We start from the raw sequence: 15,813 nt of genomic DNA, 5'->3' as shown, positions 1-15,813 counted from the left end.
ATTAACAAACCTTTTAGAGGTGAAGGGCTTTTGTTTTTAGTGCGGGCAGACACAGTAGATGACAGACTGAAGATTGAATCACTTACAGCTCCTCAAATGGGTAGTCAGAGAAAAATCACAGGCTTTGTTAGACACGTGGACACTTATGAAGTCACAAATGCACACACAAACAGACAGAGCTGCATACAGTTGGACACAAACACAAGCAGAGATCAAACCGTTCTACTACTTCTAAAGTACGCTCAACTTCCCCACCAAATCTCACCGGTGTGCTTGCTGTGGCAATCAGTATATCTTCTACTGCGAGACAGGCATGCAGCAATGTTGGCAGACCTCAGGAGCTTGAGTGCAATGGAGAAGCAAACATGAACCAGGCAAAAACAAGTGGGACTGCTGAAGGCAGGATGATGCAACTGTCTAGCAGACACATTCTCAAATTCTACATAAAGCGTAAAAAAAACAAAGACAAAAAAACAAAGACATTCCAGATGAATAACAGTTCTAAGCGTTGAAATAATTCACGCTAAACCCATAAATCAATATGTTAAAATCATGAAACTGTTATGGTGTGAACAAATAAGGACTAGCATAGGGCACGTGCAAGCTCCTTCATGCTGGCTTTAGAGGATTCACATTCACCCACAGACATTTGATTGGAAAATGGTGGCAACTTAATTTCCAACACCTATTGACAAAACAAAAATCCTACTTTTCAAATAATGTGTTTCACAAGAATCCATGAAATATCCCAAAGCATTAACCAGCCGAGCCATTTCCAGAAGCATTGTTTCTCTTTGGGATTAAATGGATATGCTACGACCAGTCAAAAATGTGGGTGCTTTCAACTAATTAATTATCCCTAGCAGAAGCAATTTTAGTAAATGGTTCCATCCGATATATTATGCTCCAGAAAAAAATGGATCATAGAACCTATTTGAGGAGAAATTTCACTAAACACTGTGGTAGGAAATAAATTGCCTAAAGTTCCCAGGTCAGCAAGCATCCTGATCTGGACATCTTTCTACCTCGACTAGTGCCCAACGGCTGTGCCAAATGTAACCCACAATACACTGGAGTTGAGAAAAGAACACCAGATTAGGCCGCACCCTATCCATATCCATGCAACATGTCACACCTACTGTTTTACAACACCATGGTATGCAGATGAAGTGAAGCTTGGCCAAAAGGCGACACCCATTTTCATGCTCAACCAAGCCTCTCCTGACAGGATGACAATCTTCACCAAAAACGGACAACCCCTCAAGTAAGTATCTGGTGTCCATGGCTCTTCTCTTCTCTTACAAATGTCTGACTAAAACAACCAGATTTTGACACCAAATCGCTCTACAACTACACACTTGCGGGTGCCTCCCGACCTAACTACCCTAACCAGCTATCTATCTTTCTCCTAATTGGATATTGATCCTACTTCATTGAAACCCACCATCTTGTCACCTTTCCCAGACCACTGGCTATATACTAGTCTTACCTGATGTCTGCTCACTGACATTTTGTCCCGCTTTCCACTTAGAGGGAAAATGGCCTTGAGTGTCCCAACTCCTCACATGGAATGTATCCATGCCCAGACCACTGTCATGCCTTGTTTTGAATAAAGAAAAATAATCTATTCTCCAACTCAACATCAAAAGCCACCAAAAAGAAAGTTAAATATCAGCTGCTGTACTCAAACACTTAGCTATTCTACACAGGCTGCTATCATTGCCACAATTCAGGCAAAGCTAAAAACCTAGACCTTTTGTTCTCTGAACATGGTTCCATGTCATTTCAACGCCAGTAATTACTTTGAAGTTATTACTACGATTTTTATATTGTTTTTTTTAATTAGGGGTTCCCATCCCTTCTTCCCCCTCACGACTAGCTCTACCCCAAACCCCTCCCCACATTTATAACCCTTAAACCACAACTACATATATTTTTCAAAGTGATTACTTCATAGTAAATTACTTCAAATTAATTAAGGTCGTTCCAACCACGGGATACCCGGAGAGTGTAACCCTGCTTCCACACAAAGTTAACAGAATGTTACCTTCTAACCTAAAACATCAGCATAGAAGGCGGATTAAAAGCTTGACAGATAAATAATAAATACCCATAAACCTTTATAATAATGGAACTCCAAGATCCAAGGAAACGTAAAAGCTAAAACACGTCTTTATCCCTGACTGAACCGGACCTCCAACATCATTATAATTCTACATAACAATGACTCAAAACTCAAAAGACAGGGTCCTTCCCCGGCACTCCAAAGGAACACAGCTTGAAATACCACAGAGATGCTGTAGTACCGAATCAGGCACACAAACCACAATGCAGTTGTAGCTGCCCAATGGAGGTATTGACATGTTGGTAGGCTTTGATTGCGAAGTGTTTCATACAGCTGTAATAATACATTTCAAGTTGCAAGCTACTAGCCAGGCATTAAAAGTGACTTGCCCACTCAATTTTCCACTTAAACACAGGACACAATTTTTACTGTCAAAATCAAATACCATTAGCCAATGGCTATTGCAAAGTGCACATTTTCAGGCCTGGAAAGATTGGAAGAGGCTGGAGGGGGTTAAGAGAGTGGCGGTTCTTAGGTGCGATTATTGCTATCTTAATCTGCCCCAGTTTCACGTTTCTATTTTTGTTGATGTTATATCCCAGGGGAGCAGTGTCCGAAGGAGTGAGGGTAGGGTAGGAATGGCATTGGAAGCTGGGAGAAAGAGGACCTTCATTTTTGAAGAGTTCAGCATGAGGAAACAGAGAGCCATCCTGTGATAAACTGAAGTGAGACAGTTTTCAATCTGTTCTGCGGTGGCTGGGGTGAAGGAGGGAAATAAGAAAAATATTTGTTGGTCTTCAGCAAAAAGGTGACGGTGAAAGCCAAAGGATGAGTAGTCTTCCTAGGGCAGAGGTATAGAGGGTGAAGAGCAGAGATCCAAGGACTGATCAATGGTGGCCGCTGATGGGGAGAGGGGTGGGGTCAGTGGTTTCCAAGTGCCAAGAGATTTTAAAAGGATCGACTTTCCAGGAGAGAGTAGATGAAGGCAAGAGCAGATTTGTGAAAGCCAAGGTAAACGAGAGAGGGGAGGAGAAAGGAGTGGTCAACAGTGTCAAAAGAAGTCCAAAAGGATGGGTCTAGCAGAGAGTTTGGAGTGGTGAGCCTTAGAGAGAAAGTTGGATACCTGTGTGAGGGCAATGTGTCTGGAGTGTTTACTACAGAAGCCAAATTGAAGACGATCTCCAAGCCCATTATCCACAAGGTACTGGTTGAACCGATCAAAGACTACTCGCTGAAGGACCTTTCAAATAACAAAAAGGATAGCAACTGGGCGATAGTATGCTTGGACGTTTGGGTCAGCAGAGGGTTTCTTCAACAGGGATAGGACAGTCCAGATTTGAAGTAGGCAGGGAAGAGTCCAGCGTAGAGAGAGACTAAAGAGCTGAGACGGTTTGGGGAGCAAAACAGTCTATAGGAGCGCAAGATGGGTTGGCATTGCGAAGGACAGATTCTAATCAATAGGAGAGGAAGGGGGGGAGAAACAGCGCCCCTCAAGGTGCCTTGTCATTGAGGTGAGTATTGGCAACGTCCACGGAGCAGACAGGGCCCTGCTGCTGCTCCTAGTGGCCTCCTTACCTCGGCAGCGTGGGCATCAGGTAACCCTATGACCATTCACACTAGAAAGCCAGCGTGCAGGGGCCCTCTCCCTCCTCTGTGCTGCAGTGGCAGCCCTGTCAGAGCCCTCAAGTTTTCAAAATCCTCTTGAGTATTAATTAACATAATCAGTCATATTGAATGTGACATCATACATTTTGAAGCAATACTTTAAACCACCTTTTTGTTTCATTCTAAAGTTTCTCATTGGTTTTCATCAAAAATTATTCTTCTCCAAAACACACACAGAACTCAAAGCCCCATTCAAAACCACATGCCCCGAACACACACCGCACCCGCTTATCCCCACACTACCCCTATCGCCCCAGCCCAGCAGTCCTAGTCTCCCCGCCCCCAGTTACCCACTAACCTCCCCAAATGCTCCTTTTCTCCCCAACTGCCTGCTCTCCCACAAATGCCCCCACTTCGCCCAACTGCCAACCCTCATCTCCCCCAACACCCCCCTTCTCCCACAACTGCCCCATCACCTCTAATCTCCTTCAACTGTTCCTGTCTCCCCGTAAATGCCACCCCCATATCCCCCACCACTCATCTCAACCAACTGCCGCTTCACACCCCAACTGCCCCTTCTCCTATCAAATGTCCCCTTCCCCCAAAATACACCCTACTCCTCATCTTCTCTAAATGCCACCCCACCCCTCAGCTCCAACTGCCCACCTTCTCCCACAAATGCCCCTTTCCATCTCCAACTACCTCCTCACCCCTCATCTTACCCAACTGCCCCCTCACCCCTCAACTGCCCGCCCCCCCACTCTCCCACTTTTGTCCCCACCCTTCTTCTCCCCAACTGCCCCCAGTCTTGAATCCAACTGCCTCCATGCTGCAACAACTGTTGCTTCTCCTTCTTCCTACTGCCCCCACTCCCCAAACTGCCCCTTTCTCCCTTCCCATCTGCTCCAATTCTCTGCCGCCCAACTGCCCCCCCTCACCCAAATTCCCCTTCTTTTTCCTCCAATTACCTGCACATTGTTCCATACATGCCAACACTCCCAATTTAGGCGGAAGACTACTGACTTTTCTGTTAGAAATATTGCTTTTTTTCACGTTCTCCGGCCTAAAATAATTCCAGTGACAATACATTCCTATGGGGAAAACTACGTCTCCCGATTTTCTCTCTCAAAACTCCCTCCTAGGTGCGTTGGAATGTTGGCATGTATCTTGTTAGATGAAAGGCTTGTTCAGGTCCTCTCCCCCAGTCCTAAGCCAAACAATCTTGCCTAGAAGTCTTCTAAAGCCAGAGCTCCCAACCACCCTGGGGCCATGCATGAGACGGTCATTCAGTCATGTTTTGTTTGGAATTGTGGGACATGCAGTTCATTAATTTCAAAGAGGGGAAAGACTTCAATTACCAGAATCGAAAGCGGAAAAACAGGACTGAACGGCCCACTCATGGGAACATTGAGAGCTGTTCTACACCCCAACCACCAGTGCCCATAACTTTTTACACCGTCTGCTCCCCTTTACCGATGTTCGTCTGCTTTCATGTCTTCCTCGCTGCAGTAAAGTCTTGGAATCTAGTTCAGCACAATTGAGCACACAACAGCAGCACCCCCTCATAACACCGTCAAACAAAAGGGCATGTTTTATGAAACACCCGGAAAACGCTCTAAATCCTTACAAACGTGCTGCTAGGAAAGACAAATCAATCGGCGGTGTAACGTCGAAAAATGCTTTGGTTGCTTACTGCGCATGCGTAGTGTCCCTGCGCATGCTCAGTAATGAATCGACATGAAAGTATTTTCTGAGGAGCATTTTCTAATAATTTCGGGCAATAATTTCGCCGCTCCATGCCCCCTGCCTCGCACAAGCATCCTACCTTTGAAGCTGGTGAAAGCGGTCAGCTGTTGGGAACATCAGTCGGACTGGCAACTGCTGAGGGGGGAGAACGGGCCGAAAGCTAACATGACGAGCTCACGGTGGATAGGTGCACCAGAACAGCAGCACCTCTGCGCTGGAGCCAAAGCGGGGGCGTCAGTGAGAAGGGGACCCGGATTGCAGCACTAGAATTTGTATGCAGTGAATGGATTTTGCGGGAAAGAGTATACTGCTTGGGGGAAGGAAGCATATGGATACGCTGGGCATCTGGCCACATCAAGCATGGGACAGAGCTTAATGAAAGGATTAGTAGCTCAAGAATGCTGTAGTGTTTGCAGTAGGTGAGGATTGCAGCATTTTAAGGGCCTCATTGGATGTCAATGCATGAAACAGTGGCTGCATAAATGCGTGCTATGCTGGGATTGACATTGCTACTGGAGCAAGTGCAATATTCAGTTGGGAAAGGAGAGGGAGAGTTGTCTGCTGCAAAAATAGTGCAGGGGGTCCCGGAGCTCTGCACTTGGAACATTGGTGAGAGGTGCAAGAAGGGTTAATATATTCTGGAGCAGAAAATGGAGGAAAAGCTGAAGCATAAGCATTATATATAGGGTGTGAATTGTTAACGATGCATTGTATATAAATATGTGCTCTGTAAAGTGCTTTGGATTAAGGCGCTATATAAATAACACATCATTATTATTAACTTGGAATGTTGACATTGGAAGGGAAATAAGACTGAGGACGCAATATGACAACATCCACTGGCCTAATACACATTGAAAGAGCCCTAAAGGCTCTCGCGCCAGTGCAGATCTTTGAAGAGGTCCCTATATTAACCACACATGCATAATACTTGGAGTTCTGGGGCTAAAGATGCTATTAACAAGTGAGACAGCAGTTACAATGCCCTGCCACCACTGCTGAAGACACAGACTTGCCTTCTAAGACAGGTTAGCAATTAAAACACCACGTAGTATGATTCTCCAAACAACATTTTTCATTTCAATAGTAGACATGCCATAAATAAAGCATCTAGTATCTAAGAGGGACAATGGAGGGATTGGATGCCCTGATGGTGGCTATACCCATTAGCACACTGTTTACAAACTCCACACTGGGAGGCACCTCACTGAGTATAGCATATGCGCCACAAGAGCTCTTCCACCAGATGTCTGCACTCCATGAAACAGTGGATACTAACAATACTCACAACTCAGAGATCCATATGGAATTTACTGTCACGCGCTTCATGCGCCCTCCATCCTGGCACCTGTGGAATAGATGGCGACATATCCGCCATTAGCTTGTTCCATTCCATCCTTTCATTTCCTTGTTTGATGGTCTAGTTGTTTCTATTCTGCTGTTTCTTCCCCTTCTTTAGCCCTGCCTTTTCCTCCACTCGGCGCGTTGCAACCCTTTGCTTTTTCGCTCCGGGTGCCTGCGCTTCCGCTGTGCTATCTCGCCTCGGCGTTCCTCTGTGCTTTCCTCCCGGGTTTGGTCCCGCTTCCTTCCGCTCGCTACGCTCTGTTTTTCCCTGCTTCCCGGCGCCGCCTTTTTCGACGGTGTCGGTCCTCTTACCTTCTTTCCGTTGTGTCGCTCCTCCTATTCTGTACCCAGTCGTCTTGCTGGGTCCTTGCTTTCTCCTCTCCTCCTTGGCAGTCTTTCCTCTCTGCTTACCTGTTTCTCCTTCTTCTTACTTGACTCCTCCTCCTTTACCCTAGTTCTTCCAGGTAACGGTGCTTTAAACTTTTCTATTAGTTCTAAGCCTTCAGCCATTCCTGTACATCCTTCGTGGAGTTCCCCTCCAGTGTGCAAGACATCTGCTACAGTGCTGCTGAAGATAATTCCGGAATCTCTATTTCTTCCAAAGACCCTTCGAGCCACTTACCTTCTTGGACTCTCGATCCAGATCTTACCTGCAATCCACCTGATCCACCTACAAGAGAGGTTTTTTTTAGCAGTTGCTTTTTTCCTCTTGGTGGCCACTCCGGGGTGGAGTCCCCTGTATCCCTGTCCAATTAGGGTGGCAGGGTGGCTTCCGTCCGGGGACGGCCTTATCTCTTCTCACGCAAAAAACCACAGAAGAAGAAAGAACCAAGAAGGAAACCATCATCTGAAGAGTGAGGTGAGGAGGAGTGGAAATTGGGAGAGCGTGGGAAGGCTAGAGTTGACATTTACACCCCTTCAGAAGACCCCCAGCAGCAGTCAGGAAGGTTATTAAATATAGAAGAGAGTCGATGGAAAACAGAATAGACTGCCTAAAACACATGCAGGTACAACTGCAAGAACTGAAAGAAGTCAACACAGAACTAGAACACCACAGCATCATGAGGAACAATATACCTTCAGTGGAAAGGAGATGGGTGCTGATGTGCCATAGAGAGGGAGGCAACAGGGGATGCAGTGGAGTAAGTGACAGCGAGGCGCTCAGGGGACAGGTGAGGTTTCAGACTGATGCTCAAGGGAAAGAAAGGGGTTCAGGAAAGAAGGAGGCACAGTGGGACAAGTGGCTGGGGGGAGGCACAGGGAATGCATTGGGGGAGTGGCAGGCTCATGGAACAGGTGAGGTTGCAGAGTGATGCTCAGGGGAAAGGGGTTCAGGGCAGAGGGAGGCACAGTGGGACAAGTGGCTGGGGAGATGCGCAGGGAATGCATTGGGGCGAGTGACAGGCTCAAGGAAAATGTAAGGTTGCAGAGTGATGCTTAAGGGAAAGAAAGGGGTGCAGTGCAGAGGGAGACACAGTGGGTTAAGTGGCTGGGGAGAGGCACAGGGTTGCATTGGGGCGAGTGACAGGCTCAGGGAACAGGTGAGGTTCCAGAGTGATGCTCAGGGGAAAAGAAAGGGTTCAGGGCAGAGGCAAATTGGGACAAGTGGCTGGGGAGTGGGACAGAGGCACAGGGGATGCATTTGAGCGAGTGACAGACTTAGGGAACAGGTGAGGTTGCATTGTTGCTTGGGGGATAAAAGGGGTTCAGGGCAGAGGGAGAGGCTCAGTGGGGCAAGTAGCTGGGGAGTAGGGCAGATAGGCACAGTGGCACAGTGAATGCATTGGAGCGAGTGCCAGGTCCAGGGAACAGGTGAGATTGCACATTGATGCTTGGGGCAAATAAAGGGGTTTACGGCAGATGGAGGGGCACATTGGGACAAGTGGTCGGGGAGAGAGGCACAGGGAATGCATTGCAGCAAGTGACAGGCTCAGGTAACAGGTGAGGTTGCAGGGTGATGCTCAGGGCAAAGGGTTTTGGGGCAGATGGAGAGGCACAAGGAATGTATTGGAGCGAGTGACAGGCTCAGTGAAGAGGTGAAGTTGCAGAGCGATGCTTGGAAAGAAGGGTTCGGGGCAGAGGGAGAGGCACATTTGCACAAGTGGCTGTGGAGAGGTGCAGAGACGCTCGGCGGAAAAGGCGTTATGGGGCAGAGGAATGGTACAGCGGGGAGAGGAGCTTGGGAAAGGGGAGGGGTGCAGAGAGACTGGGGAAATGGGTTCAAGGGCATAGGGAGAGGCACATATGTTGTAGTGGCTGGGGAGAGGGGCAGAGGCACCAGATGCATTGGAGTGAGTGACAGGCCCAGGGAAGACGTGAGGAGGCCCAGAGATATGCTTGGAAAGGGGAGAGTGGCAACGTGGGGCAAATGGCTGGGGAGAGGGGCAGAGAGTCTCAGGAAAGGGGAGGTGGGAAGAGGAGCTCTTCAGACTGCGAGAAGAAGAGAGATTTGGGAAAGGGGAAAGAGATGCGCTGGAGATGGAGCAGTGGGAAGAGGGGACAGAGAATGTAAGGGAGCGAAACAGGGAGGAGAGAGGTTTAGGGGCACATTGGGAGAGAAACAAAGAAAGGTGCTAAGGGTGACATGGTCAGGAGAAAAAAATAAAGAAAAGGATTGGAAGTGACATGGGTCAAATGGGCCCGGGACAGGAAGGGGCAAAGACTGATAAGGACTGATAAGGATAGACAACTGTTCAGGGGTAGACAGGGCTATTTTAGGCACTTTTGGGCATGGATATCTTTGACGCCCCCTTCCATTGAACCAAAGGGATTATGGGATCCAGAATATCTTGGTGAGCACCTCTCGCCGCGATCATGTGTCTTGATAAGTTAACCTGCAGTGATCAAAATGAGCGTGGGTACTCCCCTTACCATTTCCGTTCTTTCTGTAAACGGAATAATAAACAAGTAGTCTTTGAAGGTCAGAATTTGCATCCATGGGCCACCAGCACGTGAGGAGACGGACCCTTTCACAGAAGACGGCACAGTAATGTTGGTGATAAAATGAGGATATCTGTCCAACATCACTGCATTGTCTGCAGTGAAAGCCAAGATACAAGCATTCATATTTTTTTTCATTGTGATTTGATCAAACATTTGATTTTACACACCATTCAAAAAACAAGATATACACATGAACATAATTAAAATACACCTTCTTTACCTAGTTATAAAACAATACTAAAATAGTTTTTAAAAGGCAAAAGGAACAGATGGGAAGAAAAGAAAGCTTTCCCAATACTTTGGTTCCACAGTCTAGATTTTGGATTACCTGTCAGACTAACAATTAAATTATGCTCCTCGTTTGGAGGTTACTGCCTAGGGTTTACAAATCCACATCTGAATAAACAAATTTCTAGACCTTCGCCATACTGCTTTATTAGTTTTTATAGCACCCACTATCTGGTGCAGGCCCAGTGCCGATAATAGCACCCGTTGGTGTGTGCTCACCTGGGCTTTTTGAAAACTTTGACATTGAATGATGGTAGATCAACCTCTGGAAAATGTGTGGGGCTAATCCACACACATTTCCCTATGGTCACTACACAACATACACATAGATTTGTGTACTCTAAGTGGACACAGCCTACAGGCGCAGTCATCCCTGTTATATTTATTTGAGATCTGACCAGTGGAGTAAACAATGCCTCTCGGAAGGTGGAGGGCCAACATCTTCCTCCTTCCATGGCGAACCTAAATAACTTTCAAAGGTTCCATGGATCCGCCCTGTCTGTTAACCTACTAATAGAGTATACTTCAAACAGGCACACATGGGGCCTGGCTGCAGAGGCTAAAACAAAGGAGACAAGAAAACCCTAACAACCTTTCATATGCACTGTCAACCTGAAGCCATCTCCCACCTCTTAGTATCAAAGGCCCGGAACTATGTATTTACAGTAGCCATCCCAGCAAGGGGACCCCATTCAGAAGGTAAGAGTATGTGGTTTGGTGGAGAGCAAAAACGTGGTCTCGTCACAGCTTAAAGGATGACGCCAGCCCAGCGAAGAAGCTAAGAGGACTGCATCAACCAGCATCCGCCTTAAAGGACATTTTTGAGCCAGTTGAGTCTCTCGCGCTGCAACTAACTGCACCGCTGACTCTTGTCAGACTGCAGTCACTAACGTCGGCCAAGACGCCTCGACAAGTACTTCAGACCCGCCAACCAGCTTTGAGACACTAATAAGCTCCTTGCCTGGCCTGCAATCCCTCCCCTCATTGGTTGCCTGGACCCTGATAGCCCAATCAGTGCAACCAGGAGGGGGAAGCCAGCACACCAACCAAGGCCCACGACAAAGGCCCCTGTCTGCTTCCCGTCCGCTACCAGCACGCTACTTGGGGTCCCCTCTGTACCCTAGCACCTTGACTTCAATGATGCTGCCACCTCACTCGCTAAGAAATCCAGATTGCCTTGACATTGTCACCTCCTGAACTATGGGTTAGTGCCCTCCTTTCTGGACTCCTTCCTACTCCCTTTTATTGACTTTCACTGTCCCTTCTGCTTGTTTCTCCCATGTTTACATCCTGATTTGCACTACATTTCATGGCCCTTCGCTAACATCTGAGCCCTATCGTAAATTCAGACCTTGCTGTTTTTGCTTTTTGGTTTAAAAGTCAAATCTTGCTATACTTTGCTAACTTGCTTTGCCCTTTGCTTGCAACTGTTGCTTCTCTGTAACTTGCCAGCCCAGTGACTTCGCTGTTCTCTTTGATCCACTCCACCTGCCTTCCCCCCTGCTTCTCCCTCCTTTCCTCGCTATCACTCCCATAGCGCTTTCTGTTTCTCCTATCTTTTCAAACCGCTTCTCCATTGACTATCCTTCCCTTCTCACTAAGTCTGGTAGGAAGAAAATCAAAAAGGATATCATGGCCTCAAACCCAGGTCTCCCCATCGCTGATACTTATTCTAGCGCTTCCTCCAGACAGACCCTGACATCCTCTTTGTCATTCTTTCACCAGATCTATGGACTCTTCATTTGATCTCTGAGCTCTGTCCGGTCTCCTCCTCTCCCATTAATGTCTACCTTAATGACACTGTCATGGTCCAAGGCCCTCAGGCGCGTCCTTTCGGATGAATTCTCGAGCACGAACAAGCGTTCGGGGTTTGCGCATGCGCGGTAGCCTCCTCGCGCATGCGCAGTGTTGTCGGGCGTTGGCTTGGGCGTCTCCCGTGTTGTTTGCAGGCTTGTGTGCCTGATTTCCTCTTAAACAGAGTTTGGGCTGCTGGGGCTGTAGTTGTCGTCCCCAGGGCTGCTGGGACATGTAGTTTTTTTGGGTTTCTGTTCTTGGAAAGGGTCCTGCTGCCACACCAAGCAAATCTACATAAAGGGCAGAGATGACACCTACTCATTAGCCCTTCCCCAACTATGCCAGCAATTATTTTACATTTAGTTTTGCGCCTGATCCCCCTTGGCTTTACGACAGTACACCCCCTCCCCACCGAAGGGCCCGGCTTAGTGGGATGATTCCGATGAAACAGGCGCAAGAGCCGAGGAGCATGCACATTAGAGGCGGGTTCCCATGATCTGTCCTCGGGGCCAAATCCCACCCAATCAATTAGATAGTACAACTTGCCTCCCTCTACCAGTGAGTTGAGCACAGCTCGCACCTCGTATTCTGGGAATCCCTCAGCCATAACGGGAGGTGGTCTTTCCGTGTATGAGGGACAGCGGGTTTAAGGAGGGACACATGGAAGACTGGGTGGATTTTCATGTGAGCCGGTAGACGTAAACTCATGGCCACGGGGTTTACAACGTGGGTTATGCAGAAAGGGCCAAGAAAGCATGGTTTGAGTTTTCAGGACCCGGGCAGGTGCAAGTGTTTTGTTGAAAGTCACTCCTTGCTCCCTACCTTGTAATCAGGGGCAGTACAGTGTTTCTTATCTGCGTATTTCTTATATACGTTCTTGGCCGAGTCCAAATTCTAGTGTGCTTTTTTCCAAGTTTGTATTAAAGAGTCTATCCTAGTTTGCACTAAGGGTAATATGTCTGTGATGCTTCCCGTAGTTGGTTGTACATGTGGGTCATATCCATACGTGATAAAAAATGGCGAAAACCCAGTAAAGGTATGTTTGGAGTTATTAGATGCTAGTTCGGCCAGCCATAGGGCTTCCACCCATCCCCCTTCGGCTCCATGGGTAAAACAACAAAGATATTGCTCGAGAGTCTGGTTTAACCGTTCGGTTTGTCCATCTGTCTCGGGGTAATAGCTGCTGTACATCTGCAGTTGTATACCGATCTTCTTACACAGGAGGACCCAGAACCTGGATGTGAACTGGGAGCCCCGGTTTGAGACTATATGCTGTGGAACTCCATGTAAACGAACTATATGTTGTAGAAACAACTCCGCAAACTCTCCAGCTGATGGTAAGCCTCGACTAGGTATAAAATGAGCAAGTTTTGTCAGAGAGTCTATTACCACTAATATAGTTATAAAACCTTGATCTGGGGGCAACTCCACAATAAAATCCAATGAGACTGTGTGCCATGGCTGAGGGGGTGTCGGTAAGGGCCTAAGTAGACTCATTGGTTTCTTGTGGTCAGTCTTGTTTCGGGCACATGTTTCGCACTGGGTTACATAGGTCTGGACTTCTCTATGCAGTTTAGGCCACCCGTAGTGTCGTTGGATTAATTATTGCGTCTTATTGATGCCAGGATATCCAGCTAGTGGTGAATTGTGACACCATTTGAGCGCTTGTGTCCTTAAAGCTTGGGTAGGTAAATATACCAGTTTTCCTTGATATGGTATACCATTTAAAAGACTGCGACCCAGGTCTGGGTTTTCCCTCTGAAGCAGTTCCTGGGTGGTCATGGCATCTCCGATTTGTTCCAGCAATGTATTAGTCACACTTCCTATGATCTTAGCTGGGGGTATTATGGGTTTAGTCTCTTCCTCTTTTACTGGTTTCAAAGCATGGTTCTGGGTATCTGGAGAGCATGTGCGCTTTTTTATTTTCCTGACCTGGGCGGTATGTTACCATGAAGTCAAAATCTGCGAAATACATGGCCCAACGTAATTGCCGAGGTGTAAGAGCAACTGCTGATTTGAGAAACTGGAGGTTACAATGATCAGTCAGTACTGTTATGGTGTGTCTCGCACCCAGCAGGTAATGCCTCCATTCTGTGAAGGCGGCCTTGAAGGCAAGTAGTTCTCGATCTGCGATAGTATAGTTTTGTTCTGCCGGGTTGAGTTTCTTGAATAATAAGCTACTGGATGCATGTGACCTGAATGATCTCGCTGAGACAAAATTTCCCCTAATGCATAACTTGAAGCGTCTGTCTCTACTAAAAATGGTAGTGTAGGATCCGGATGTAAAAGGACAGGCGCTGAGGTGAAGGCCTCCTTCAGTTGGTGAAAGCTACGCTCTGCTTCGGCATCCCATGCAAACTTTTTTCCTTTCTTTAGAAGCTGGGTAATGGCTAAGCTTTTTTGCGCGAATCCCTGAATAAAACGCTTATAGAAATTCGCAAACCCTAACACTTCTTGGACTTCCCTGATGTTACGTGGAGCCGGCCAGTCCAAAATAGCCTGTACCTTGTGTGTGTCCATTTTCACTCCATCGGGTGACAGGATAAATCCGAGAAATTCAACTGTGGAGCAGTGGAATGTACATTTTTCTAGTTTGGCAAAAAGTTGGTGTTCACGCAGGCGTTCTAAGACGGATCGAACGTGTTGTATATGTTCTTGTACGTTGCGAGAGTAGATTAAAATGTAATCGATGTAAACCACGACAAAGTTATCCAGATACCCCCGTAGGACCTCATCCAAAAAGTGCTGAAAGGCGGCGGGTGCATTGCAGAGACCGAATGGCATCACCTGATATTCATAAAGTCCGAATTTCGTTCTGAAGGCTGTCTTCCACTCGTCCCCTTCACGCACCCGCACCAGATGGTAAGCCCCGCGCAGGTTCAGTTTAGTATATATTGTAGCTCTGCGTACTTGATCTAATAGCACTGGTATAAGCGGCAGAGGCTATTGATTCTTTATCGTGATACGATTCACCGCACGATAGTCGATGCATGTCCTAAATTCTCCGGTTTTCTTCAGAACGAAAAATAACGGCGAAGAAACAGGTGAAGTCGAATGACGAATAAAACCATTTCGCAAGTTGGTATCTATGTACTCCTTGAGATGTTGATTTTCTGCCTCCGCAATGCGTAGATCCTGCTACATGGCAGCGTGGCACCTGGTTCTTGATCTATCCGACAGTCAAATGATCTGTGCGGAGGCAAGGTCTCTGCAGCCATCTTGCTAAAGACATCACGGAAGTCTGCATACTCTTGGGGTATCAGGGGTAGGGTAGAATTTCCTGTGGTCCTTTTGTATTCTTCTCCGTGGCTCCTAGTACCTGCACCACATGGTTTAGTTCTCTCGAACAATGAGTGCTACAGTGTCTTGAGGAAAAGCGGACTATGCCGCAACTCCAGTCGATCACCGGATTGTGTAGTATTAGCCAGGGGAGGCCGAGGATAAAACCAAATTGGGGGGCTGCAATAACATCAAATCGGATTAATTCTTGGTGACCTTTCACGTTCATTACCATCTCCCCTGTCTGCTGTGTTACGGGTCCCGACTTTAATGGGAATCCGTCCATGGAACGGACTGCTTCCTGGGTATCCTTGGAGGTTATCGGCAAACCCATCTTCTGGGCATTACCTATGTCTACGAAGTTGCCTGTAGCTCCTGAATCAATCATGAGGGTAACAGGTTGGTTGCTCTGGCATGTCTGTAGGATTTCTGTAACTGTGATATGAGTTCTATGGGCATGCGTCACGTTTCCTAAGGTTTGCACAGGGGCTTTGTGATGGTCTTGGCTCGGCAGGTCCGCCCTACTCACTGACGAGCGTTGGCGTTTCCCAGGGATGGAACATTCTTAGGCTTTTCCCCACACTCACGCACAAAGTGTCCGGGCTTACCGCAATACATACATAGCTTCTCCCGTCGTCATTTCTCTCGTTCTTCTTTTGATATGGGTCCCCTAATTGTCCCTATTTGCATTGGTTCCGGCTCTGGACTCTTCTCTGCTTTGCTGGAACTTGTTGAGGTCCTAGGATACT

General features: G+C 47.3%; 1 long non-coding RNA gene across 4 annotated transcripts in view; it reads right to left on the bottom strand.

Annotated features, from left to right (window-relative positions):
• LOC138566039 (uncharacterized) overlaps nt 1-5,678 on the bottom strand; it is a 54,004-nt gene extending 48,326 nt beyond the window's left edge. For 2 of the 4 annotated variants that reach the window (XR_011301804.1, XR_011301807.1), the window contains exons 1-2: nt 5,144-5,322; nt 266-439 (exon numbers count right to left, since the gene is read on the bottom strand). This is a non-coding gene — a long non-coding RNA (uncharacterized lncRNA). Of the gene's footprint in view, nt 1-265; nt 440-5,143; nt 5,360-5,495 lie in introns of those variants that run through there. The other 2 variants (XR_011301805.1, XR_011301806.1) reach the window with 2 other exon arrangements.
• Nucleotides 5,679-15,813: the final 10,135 nt, after the last annotated feature.

The sequence above is a fragment of the Ambystoma mexicanum genome, chromosome 2p, assembly GCF_040938575.1.
Source record: "Ambystoma mexicanum isolate Mex_15411 chromosome 2p, UKY_AmexF1_1, whole genome shotgun sequence".
Taxonomy (NCBI): Eukaryota; Metazoa; Chordata; class Amphibia; order Caudata; family Ambystomatidae; genus Ambystoma; species Ambystoma mexicanum.
The sequence above is the reverse complement of the archived record's forward strand: the minus strand, read 5'-3'. Positions and strand labels throughout refer to the sequence as shown.